General features: G+C 39.7%; 1 protein-coding gene and 1 long non-coding RNA gene across 6 annotated transcripts in view; one reads left to right on the top strand and one right to left on the bottom strand.

The window, feature by feature from the left end:
• Window positions 1-237: 237 nt before the first annotated feature.
• LOC310742514 overlaps window positions 238-12,175 on the bottom strand; it is a 28,327-nt gene continuing 16,389 nt past the window's right edge. For 2 of the 5 annotated variants that reach the window (XR_014538488.1, XR_014538489.1), the window contains 3 exons: window positions 8,652-8,739; window positions 6,848-6,921; window positions 238-1,684 (listed from right to left, as the gene is read on the bottom strand). This is a non-coding gene — a long non-coding RNA (uncharacterized lncRNA). Of the gene's footprint in view, window positions 1,685-6,847; window positions 6,922-8,651; window positions 8,740-10,505; window positions 10,572-10,793; window positions 10,897-10,953; window positions 12,036-12,175 lie in introns of those variants that run through there. The other 3 variants (XR_014538490.1, XR_014538491.1, XR_014538492.1) reach the window with 3 other exon arrangements.
• SGMS2 (sphingomyelin synthase 2) overlaps window positions 10,839-12,175 on the top strand; it is a 34,665-nt gene continuing 33,328 nt past the window's right edge. The window contains exon 1 of the mRNA XM_083571641.1: window positions 10,839-10,939. The gene's annotated coding sequence lies outside the window, so the exon portion shown is untranslated. The remainder of the gene's footprint in view (window positions 10,940-12,175) is intronic.

Here is a 12,175-nt window from a genome sequence, read left to right as displayed (position 1 = left end):
CAAACTGAATATGCTAATTAAACAGTACATAATTATTTAACACCAATATATAGCAGTAATTACAGAGCATACGCCACTCTCCATAAATATTATAAAAATGTCACACACCCTCCAGGAGATACAGTTTGATCAGAGACCTTCTATGTTAACCTTGGCTGGCATTATGTATATGCCACCCACAAGTTTGTTGCCCAGAAACTGCTCTGTAATTTTGTATCCAAGATTTGCTAGGTGGAAAAAAGAAAATAGAAAGATGAATTCTCAAAATCCTTTTAATTATGAACAGGGTAAATGTTTGATCTTACCACCTTCATGCTTGCAACAAGCCCAGCAACCCACCAGGCACATCTGATTTTTGTAAAAACATGCAACAGTTTTCTGTTTTAGGACAGAACCATACTCTTCTCCTTACACACTCCTAATTTATTCCTTAAATCACATAGATTACACTGCACCAGAAGACTATTTCTTTTCTTTTGAAGGGTTGCAGTCTCTTGGGGCAATCTCTCATGGCCGACATGGCAACAGTCCTCCAAGCATATATTTTTAATTGTGCATTCATTCTGATTTGTGCTCAGGATGATATCAGGGCAGTTATATACTGTAGAATCCTGCATTGAATACTTGACATACTGCTTTGTTTCCAGTCAATGTACATCCCGATACTTCCTGCAGAAATCCTGTAACTTTTTATACCACAATTGTGCTAAGGTTTTGTCCCGCTTTTGGTTCTGTATAGTGGAACAGCATCCCTGCAGAGAGCAAAAATGTAATAACATTGGGGCAGCATTGCAGAAGTGAAATGATGTGTTGGCGGTCCTGTATAAATCCATCACTAATGCGCTGATATGGCATCAATGAAATGTTGCAGAATACACCTGGGAGTGAGAAACTAGTCTATAAGGGCTCTCTGTCTACCACGCTTCTACCATCTCCTTTGCTTTTGGCATGGGCAAATATTACATTTTGTGGTGTTGTGCTGGCATAGCTATTGGCACAGCTCAATCTTAAGTGTTTGCATACTAAAATCTGATTTGCAGCAGCAAATCTTGATGAGCATGCTGTTAGATAGGTTGATAAATGAAACAGGAAATAAGGCTTAATAAATTGAATCAGTTCCACCCACCCTACAGCCTCCTTATTTCTTCTCAAAGAAAATCTTCAGAGTCCTTTTTATATCTTAGATTATTTCTTGATGATATTGAAACTCTTAAGGCCATGCCAGCATGAATAATCAAAAATAAGGCACTGTTATAGAGCAGTGTGGGATGACTCAGCAGCAGTCCTATATTGCAAGGGCAGTTACTTGGAATCTGTCCCAGTTATAGATGTTAAAGCATTTCCATGTAATATCTAATTCCCATAATTTGTAATTTCCTTCCGAAGTCCTTTCAGGCACTACCTTGAATCAAATTAATATTCAGAACACAGACTGCAATTCAGCGGCATGCAGATTGCATGTTTCCAGAGAACCTCTGCATCATGCATTTGGTACTCTAAGCACAGTGATATGAAGAAAATGTTTTACTGGAATTTCTTGTTCCTCTGCACCTGCTGATTTCACCCCATTTTCACCACCACTGTTATTTACTTCCCCTGGTGTAAATCTGTCCACAATTTCCACCTTTCTTTCCAGCACGATTCAAATTAATAGCCAAAGTGGTACTGCCAAGAGTGTGAACAGCTGTAGACGAGAGAGTTGGTACGCATTTTATTGTTCTGACAGAATCTGCTCTGCTCTTCAAAATATTACATTGAAATATTGTAAATCATTTAAAAAACAGCAACAGGTAAAAGGTATCCCATTGTATACATCTTGATTATTCCCCCTTCCCTCAAATTTCTCAAAATTCTTTCTGCCTATTATCATTGTCATCATAAGGCCTGACACAGGCATGGGGAATCCCAGACCAGGGACCTGAATGCAGCCCCCACCCTATCCTTTATTTCTGGTCCTTTAATCTCTCTCCAGGCCATACATGCACCACTTTGGTCCACACTTTTCTCAGGTGCTTTTGCCTGGCCGGAATGTGTCTTTGAACTGTACTAAGGCCACTTTACTTGATGTCATGTGCTGGCTGGACGCAGAGGAGTAGTGGCAGGCACTACCTGGGGAAACCCCAAGTAAAGAAGGCTCAGAGCGAGTGAAGAAGGTGGTGAGACAATGATGCATGGTCAGAGGGAGAAGAGAGAGCAGACTGGGGGGAGGAGGTGTTAGAAGCTAACGAGGTAACAGGGTTTAATGAGATGGAAGAATCTGTGGTAGACAGCAGTCCAGAACTGGAGGCAGAAGGGGAGGCTAGAGAGGAAGGGGACTAAGAGACAGCAATGAGTCTGGCTGGTGAGGAAGCCAGGCTGACTCCCCTCCGGCAGTGACCAGCTCCCTTCCCTGAATGTATATGTTGTGGTGGGAGGGGGAGAGGATGTTGAAAAGTTCTGGGTGGGCGTGGGTTTCAACATTCAGTGTGGTTGCGACAGGATAAACAGAGACTTGTACATTCATTTCAAAATGGGATCTGGTATTACAAACCAGTTTGGAAGAGAGACAGGGAAAGACAGAAGCAAAGAGAGACATCAACTGAAGACTAAGCACATCTTGGAAGTCATCTCTTGCTAAAGAGCTGCAGGTCTGCTGCTTATTGGGCTTGCTTCCACTTATGCTCTGTTTGTATATTCACAAATAAATATACCAATATGAAATATTGTACAGATTCAGGCCCCAGCCTTTTTTATCAGGCTTTTAAAAGTTGTAATATTGGCTTGGAAAACTGACACCTTATTAATGTTATTTGGCATTTGAAGGGTTATAACTTAGTGGTAGAGCATACGCTTTGCATGCAAAAGGTCTCGGGTTCAATTCCCAGCATCTCCAGCTAGAACTGGGAGAGAACCCTGTCTGAAATCCTGGAGAGTTGCTGCCAGTCAGTGTAGATGGTACTGAGCTAGATGGGCCAATGGTCTGACTCAGTATAAGGCAACATCCTATGCTCCTCGTAATTTGCTTTTAGGTATGTATGTTTTGTTTTTTTGTATGCTGTAACCTTGTGACAAAGGGCAAGATATAAAAATGTAAAAATTATAAGTCCCCTGTGCTCTTTTCCAATGAAAGCTAACCTAGGCAATAGAAAGCTAACCTAGGTAGTATTGCCCCTGGACTTTATTGCCACTGGTGAAGTGTGCATTTATACATTCAGATCTGCGCATTGCTTATGTGTGCATAATTATTTGATTTTAAAGTAAATTCTGGAGTTCTTTTAGAAATATTAAGCAGAACACAATCAAACAACCATCACTTGGAAAACATCAGGAAACCAAGGCTTACAAATGTTGGATTATGTGTGGAAAGAAAAGTGAACACTTTTAGCTGATGCTCACAAAGCAGGCCCACTGGTAATTCTGGGAACAAAACATAGTGTCTGGACAAACACTGCCATAAAAAGTACTAATGGATTGGAAAGCACAGGGATTTCATTTTGGCAGGCTTTCAAGGTTTAGCTCAGCATCCCAGGCTTATGTGGAACTACCGGTTTCTTTTTGTAGCTGCTTTGACATGTGGTTACATTAAATAGACTCTGTAGCACTTTCCGTCCTTGGAATAGGTTCCAATTGAAGTACATTCTACATTGCTTTTAGTAAACCAAGACCAGTATTGATGTCTTCTGCTGCCATTGTTGTCATGCAAAATAAATATGGAAGAGGGATGATGAGATGCATCCATCCTATCTAATTAGAATAGGAGGCAAAGGCACAGACACCATTCTTAAAGACACACTGACACCCAAAACTGATGGCACCAGCAATGGTACTGGCCTGCTACTGTGATCCAGCAGAGTTGCTGTCTGTCAAGAGACTGCCAATGTGCAGTCAGGGCATGTTCATTACAGTGCAGGTCACATGAGTCACTTGAATGTCATCACCAAATCACAGTTTGCCAGCTCATTCTTTTGCATTGGCTCAGCTAACAAATCTAAAGTACACAAGATTCTTGCAGCATTGTGTTTCCTGTAGAATGTAGACACATACCATTTTTAGGTGTACAGCTAATGGCTTTTCAAATATTGTTTCAAGGCACAAAGTACGGATGTGACGAAAATCTGTTTGCAAACATATGTATCATAAAGACACACTAACTGGAGAGCTGTAGTTGGTTGCAGCCCTCTCTTGGCTATACATTCAGCAGCAAATATGTCTGGCAACATGAGAAATGGACTTCAGTTTCAATATTAATAATCCCAGTGTAGTAATTCTACCATACCTAGTTTTATGTGTTCCTGACTGATTTTCATCTGAGTCAAGCCCACACTTTTCCTGGACTGTTCCAAAACTCTTACAACTATCCTGAGAGTTTCTCCTTAAAGTTCCAGAGATATCAGAACAACATTGCTGTCAAGATACAATAGGCACCCACTATCTGCACTTTTCAGAAACAATGGAAGACACTGTTGTTCTGATAAGCCTTCCTAGCTGGCTGAATACGTCTCTACCATAGGTGTCCATTTTGGATTGATTTTTAACTCCTCTCATTGTTTTTGTACTGTTTTGTAACTGGCTTTTAAATTGTTTTTATTATATGTTATAAATCAACTTGGAACATATGTAGAAGGTAAGATATTTCTATTTATTCAGGCTATTGGCAGTTAAATTAAAAACTACTGTGGTATTCATAATAATGTTTCAGGGTACGTTCCTCTTAAGGAAAGAATAAAGGCTTAAGAATTCTGGTTATTTATATTTATTTATTAACTACTTAGATTGCCAACTTAGTTTGGGTATTGCGTTAGAGTTACTGGTTCCTGCCCCTCCTGCCCAGATTTATTATATAATGCAGGAAAATTGTGTGACTTGAAAGAAGAAGATTTGGTTTCTGTGCTCAACCTGCTTACAATTTAAAATAGCAGCTTTGGCTTCTTGAATATATTTGTTTAGAAAACATTTGCACTCAAAATCTTCTGGGGATTATCTGCCCTGCAATGCAATGCAGGTGGGCCAGCTGCAGAGCATTAAGAAGCGGAGCACAGATGGGAGGTCTGGCTTCAAAAGGAAGTGGGGAGGGGAGGTAATACCATTTGGGTGGGGATAATCCTGGGTTTAGAAGGTGAGACAGGGTAGGGTTGGTTGGGCAACACAGTGGAAGGTTAGCTAATTACTCAAGCTTTTGGCTGAATTCCTCGAAAATAGCTTACAGTCTTTTGCGTGTTAAGTGTAGTTTCAAAAATGTGGCATTGAAATTACTGTCATTTTCTAACTTTAGATACTGGGTGTCCAAAAACAGTAAACAAAGTGTATTTTCACCACCACAACAGCATATCATAGACGTATTTATTCCTAACCTCCCTTTTTTTTTATTTCTTCTGGATGGAAAAACAACACTGAATTATTACTTTCCCTGCAAGGGAAGCTTTGCAGCTAACCACTCCCATAAGTAGTCAAAAGTTTCAAAAGAAGAGCATTTGTGTGTGAAAAGAATACAGTACTGGATACCTTTAGTGTTTGCAGTAGTATTTAATTCATAAACATGGTGCTACTTTGCAAAGAAGTCTTCCCTTTCTACGCTATACAGACCTGCCCTTGAAACATACTTTGGGACCGGGTCAAATACCGGTACATGTTGGAAATGTAAAGAAAAAGAAGGGACTTTTTATCATATATGGTGAGAATGTAGAGAAGTTTAAAAAAATTGGGAAATGATATATAATGAATTGAAGAAAATGTTTAAAATGACATTTGTTAAAAAAAACCAGAAGCATTTTTGTTAGGGATTATAGGACGAGACCTGCCAATGAAAACAAAGAATTTATTTATGTATGCAACAACAGCGGCAAGAGTATTGATAGCACAAGGATGGAAGAATGAGGAAACTCCGACAAAAGAACAGTGGCAAGAGAAATTGATGAACTATGCAGAACTGGCTAAACTGACATACAAACTACGAGATAAGGACAACTGTGATTTTAAATAAGAATGGGAAATTTTCACAAATTACTTAAAAAGACAACAAAATGAATTGGACTCCTTGGCAGGTTTTGAATAAACATACACAAATTTATCGATTGATAACATGGTAGACATAATGTGAGGATTTGTATAATTTTATAATATGCAGAGAATAATATGGGCTGAGAAATCAGAGAGAGGAGCTAAGGGAAGTCTCAGGGGGAGGGAGGGTTTGAGGGGGGTGGGGGGAAATAATCAATATGATATGTTTTGATATGTTATGTTGAAATTGCTAATAAAAACATGTTGGGGGGGGGGAAAGAAACATACTTTGGGAAACTGTAAATATAACTGTATAGAAAGTCGGCTTAGACTAAGTTGTACACTGACTGGCATTGGATCTTCAGGTTTTCAGATGGGAATCTTTCTGAACCCCAGTTGAAAAGGCTGAACTTTGGACCTTTTGCACACAAAGTATGTACTCTACCCCTGAGCTGCAGACCTTCCAAAGTATACACTGAACATGCATACAAACTGTATGCATGCTTTTTCATAAGTTGTGCAACAGGAAGGGGGTCCAGTGCAATCTCCTACACATGCTCAATATCTCTTCCCAGTGGGATCATAGAAACTGCCTTATTCTGAGTAAGACATTCTGTTCATCTAGTTCAATATTGTCTACACTGACTGGCAGTGATTCTCTAGGATTTCAGACAGGGGTCTCTTCCCAGCCATACCTGAAGAAGTTGAGTTATGCTGGGACCTTTTGCATGCAAAGCACTGAGTCACAGTCCTTCTTTTGGATGTGTGGCAGATATCACAGTCCTAACATAGTTCCAACGATTAGTTAATCCATGCAAGTAAAGAGGTATAAAGGGGCTGAATAAGGATTATGAAGCTGTATTGACATTACCTGTGTTTGTGTAATGGAGTCTTCAGTGGTTTCACTAAAAGATATGTTTCATTCTGTTCATTTGTTTACGTATTCTGTGAAGGCATTCAGCAAACAATATAAGCTTTAAAACACCTACAGTTCCTCTTTACTTCAATTTTGAACACTGTGAATGTCCAGCACTCATAAAAAACCTATTCTAATAGGATTTGGTTTAAAACCAACACACCTCCCATTCAAAATAAAGAGCACATATAATCCTCTGCATTGTTGTGCTTCTCTCTCTAAACATGCAAAATACAATATAAATCATGGTTTTGCATGAACAAATATATGCATGGCTTTATGGAATGAATATTATGGTCTCATTGCTTTGCTGCTGGTTGTTCTGCTGCTGCTGCTGCTGCACTACCCATGACTAAACCTTGGTTTGGCTTAGTGTTACATCCAAACATGTGTTTGTGGTTTGTTTCCACCAGACAAAATGCAAGAGGTAAGCAAAGAACAAGCTTTGGTTATGGCTCATGGTTTGTCTGGAACAAGACAAACCACAAACCTGGGTTCAGACATAACACTAAGCCAAACCGTGGTTTAGTCACAGATAGTGCAGCAGCACCAAGGGAGGAGTGCTACATACACAGTCTTCAGTCTGAAAACCCACACATAGTTTGGCTTAATGTGATGAGGAAACCAGATCAATGTATGACATCAGCAAAACAGTTTAGACAAAGAGACCTGAATTAGTTTACTATAGTAGATAAAATAGTCTAGATAAAGTAGCCATACTTGTTCTGATCAATGTATGCCGTAATGTTTGTAGAGCTGTGAATAGTATTCAATTAGTAGGAGTGAGATTGGGCAACAAACATCTAGCCAAGCAAGAATAGTGTTCCTTCCAAAAACCTTTCTTCAACAGTGAACTCAACTTTTCCCATTCAGGAATTGCAGTTATGTAAACAGCTGCAGCACTGAATTTCCTGTCATGTTTCTCTTGCTGGCACAGGAGCCACATTAGCTAGGGAGTTGGCAACTATAGGTAATATGCATCTAGCCACTTTCTCCATCTTATACCTTCATATGTATGCCTGTATCCATGATTATAGACACCCAGCATTCTGAAATAAAAACTTTTAAAAAATATTTGTTATCGTTTTCAAATAATAAACATACAATGCAATCTAGAGAAGAAATCACACTTTCACAATCATTATGTGTATCCGTATTTTCTAAATAAGAAGTTGCAATTCTCAAAGTGGTTTAACAATCTGTCCCTCTTCCTAGGGAACTCTAGGAATTACAGGTGAGTGAGGGGAATAGGAATTACAGGTGAGTGAGGGGAATAGGGATGCCTCCAAAATTCTCAGCACCCTTACCAACTGTAGTTCCCAGGATTCTTTGGGGGAAGCCATGACTGCTAAATTGGCATAATGGTGCTTTAAATGTCTGGTGCAAATGTAGCTTCAGTATTTCGATGGAGTCAGTTGCAGCAGAAACTGTGCAGGAGTCTGGGCAATCTCAGGCAAAATTTATTGAACTGATTTCTCTAATGTGCATATTTTGTTGTGTTTCCCCTGGTGACAGCCACAAATTTAGCATATGTAGCATTTATTATTATGGAAATGCAGATCTGTTAACTATCTGTATGACATGCAGGTAATTATTAAAGGGAACCCCAAAATGTGGAAATTCTGCTGATGCTGATCTCATGATTCTGCATTTCAAGCCACCAGATAATAGCAGAGGTGGAGGGAGCAAAATGGGTGTTCTGTGTGGTTTGTGGAGATTGTATTATTAGAATGCTGGGGTGGGGATTAGTTTCACATACTGAATTGCGCAGTTCCTGTATGGTCTTTGCTCTCTGACTCATTACCTTCCTTCAAAGTCGAGGGGTAATATCTCCTCACTTGACAAGCCTGTTATAAAGACAAAAGTCCATTAATGACGGAGGTGCTCAGGTGAGAGTTTGCTTTAAAATTTAACTATTTGGTGGGAAAAGTTGATGTAAAGCAGAGGTAGAACACAGAAGTCACATTCTACTGGTTAATAGACAAAGAAAAACTGCTCAAATAAATATACAGCAAGAGTGTAAAAATGGTCCAAACAAAGACTCCTGACAACAGTGCAGCCAGTCTAAGGGACACAATTTTTCATCTCTTTCCTTCCGAACTTTGGTGCGTCTCCTGGATTCTAGCCACAATGCTTACTTAAAGAACTGCCTGGCATCTTTCTGGAAATCATCACAACTTTAATGCACGAGCTAGGCTGTGTCCATTTATAGTAATACCATCTCCAATAATACCACTGCTGATCTCATGAAAGAAATGCCGCAATGAAAAAGAAAATTGAGTTTGCTTCAGCTCAGATGAACAGAAAAGTTTGCCCTGGGAAGGATTTTTTTAAGAAAAGAAAAAACAAATAGAAAAGAGGAGACTGGGATCAAATTTCCCCATCGAAAAGCAAATGCACTACTGATAGGCTTTTGTTGAGAATAGAATTTTTCTTACATATTTAGAAATAAAAGCTCTTAATGTGTGGGGTTTTTTCTTATTCTACAGAATTTGTTTTATTTATTTAGTAAATTATGTACTCTTCATCAGAGGATCACAGGGCAGTTTACAATATAAAAACACAAATATACATAATATAGTAACAAACAAAAAGAGTAATGCAACCCTTCCCAGCCATTGTACAGCATATCACACTGAAATAATATGAAAAGGGTTGCATCTAATATTATAGTCATGTTGTTTGGCCTGAAAATCCTTAAATCACAAAACAAGCGTTGTTTCTGAGCTAACTGATCTGTTGTCAACTGTTGTTTGAAATATATAGTGGAATTTGCTGATCAACTGTATGTGATCAGTTAGTGAAATAATCTCAGTTTGGGAGGGAGAAATTAAAATTATCATACTATAAAGTTATACCTTTCAATGCCTTATAAACCATTAAATGACAAAACAGGTTATATTATAAGCAAGTTTTGTCATATGACCGTAAAAAGTTATATCTATAACTATAAAAAACAATTCAAGGACCGTTGACTTACAGAAACATCCCCATGATGTATGTGGAATATTGACTGCATAATTTTGGCTCCACATAGGTGTTGGTAACTTTATAAATTTATTAGCAGGGCTTTTAGCACAGGCCTGCTCTTGGGCTTTTCCTAAGGGGGAAGGTGAATTGTGCTTAAAAAGGCAATGTAGCGTTAATTCACTGTGACCAAAGGCAACCCAAGAACTGTTTATCTCACACCAGCTCATATGAAGTAATTTGAATTTAAAGCTAAATATTGCTGTTGCTTAATATTGAGCAGGGCATAAAATGGCCAGAAGTGACAAACAACAATTTCATTAACATTCTGTGCAAAGAACATAATAGCTTGGCTGTTTTGATCAACATGAACCTGTTGTCCAAAAAACAAAACAAAACAAAACAAAAAACCCAGGGTGACTTATGGTATTTATTTTGTTCTTATTTCCTACTCCGTCCCAGATTCTCAGGATGGCATCCTGATGATCTCATGTACCATCCAAACAACTTTGCTGAGGCAAAGATTGCAGGTGGCCATTCACTGAGTAACAGGAATTTGGGTATCCATACTGTACACTCCTAGCCACTACATCTGGATAATGTACTCCAGATAAATGGGGCACACTTAATTCAAGCTTCTCCTCACTCTCCTTGCAGCTTTTTCCCTTTAACGCTGTTGTCGCCAGCATTGCTCTTCCGCCACACAGGCAAAATGGCTGGCCTGGGAGAAGGGGCTGAGGTAAATCTGTCACCGTTGCTAAGCAACCGCAAGGCACACTTCCTAGGCACTGCCAAGCTGGCTGTTCAATGCTAGGCCTACCAAGCCACGCGGAAAATGGGGCAGCCATTGTTGTCTCCAGGACTACCACCACTTGTAGGAGTTTTCTGAGGTAAAATTTCCCCTTGACCACAGGTATTTATATAATATCCTGACCTCAAAGCTTTCAAACCTAAGCATGACGTTCTTATTTCCTTCCAGGTTTAGGCCCTTGGTAGAGAAGACATACTTCTGGTGGGACCACCGGTTGTTAGTAAACATCAGCCATGCAGAATTGAAGTTCCGTGCGCAGCTTCCGCGAGGTGAACATTTTTACCTGTGAAATATTGCCAAATGTATTTCCATTCACAGATAATACAGTTGGTCCTCGTTACGCTTCTCACTTCTGCTGCCCAGTGACATTTGTACAGTTGCAATCACATCCCCCCTTTCTGTGTAAAGTCGCCACCGTTTTCTCACTAGCCTTGCTCCTCTGGCTTTAATAACATTTGGCAAAGATACTCAGCATGGTGCGGAGACAAAAGTGGTGGAAATAGCTTTATGAATTGCTTCTGGTCTGCATATCAGGCTACTGTCAAGGCCCAGGACTAGTTCTGATTCATTTCATTTGTTTTTATTTTTCAAAATGACATTCTTATGTAAGTATCTTTTCTCCTGCTCTATAATCGTGTTGAAAATGTCTTACTAGGACCCTTAATACATGTGCTGTCCGATACTAGGCCTGCTTACTTGGAATTAACCTCCATTGCTCAATGGGGCTTACTCCCAGGTAATAACACAGTCCTATCTATGCCTACTCTGAAGGAAGTCTTAGGCCTCATCTGCATTATACACTCAAAGCAGTTTCATGCTGCTTTAGAAAAGTCACATCTTCTCTTCCCTCCAAAGTATCCTGGGAACTGTAGTTTGGTAAAGGTGCTGAAAGTTGTTAGGAAGCGCCTATTCCTTTCTCAGAACTACAACTCTTAAGAGTGGTTGTCAAATTTTCCCTTTTCTTGTGAGGAATCCTATTCGGAATAAGGGAATTTCCCTTTTAAAAAAGGAAACGTTGACAACTTGTCAGCTCCTCTTCCTAAGGAACTCTGGGAATTGTAGTTTTGCGAGGGGAATGTGTGTTTCCTAACAACTCTTGCCACTGTTAACCAACTACAGCTCCCAGGATTGGGGGTGGAAAGGAAGCCATGGCTGCCCCAAATGCATAGTGCGGATGGCGCCCTATTGAAGTCAGTGGGATTTACTCCCAGGCAAGTCGAATTAGAATGGCAACCTGAGCATGCCTAGGGATTCTAGCCTTGGTTTATTTCCAATTAAGTAACTTCAAGCATCACTGCTATAACTTGTACTTTGCTCTCTGGATACATGATGGTCTGGGAATCCTGAACTAATTTAGTGCAGGTTGGTCAGTGCTCTCTTACTTGAAGGCTAGGTGGCATTTTTAAGTCACTGTCTTTATCCCTTCAGCTAAATTGCTGGCAGTCACCCAAGTACATTTCTGGGCAGGGCTGCCAACTTGAATAAAATATTGGAGGGGCAGGTAA

Source organism: Podarcis filfolensis (assembly GCF_964270895.1).
Source record: "Podarcis filfolensis genome assembly, chromosome: 9".
Taxonomy (NCBI): domain Eukaryota; kingdom Metazoa; phylum Chordata; class Lepidosauria; order Squamata; family Lacertidae; genus Podarcis; species Podarcis filfolensis.
The sequence above is the reverse complement of the archived record's forward strand: the minus strand, read 5'-3'. Positions and strand labels throughout refer to the sequence as shown.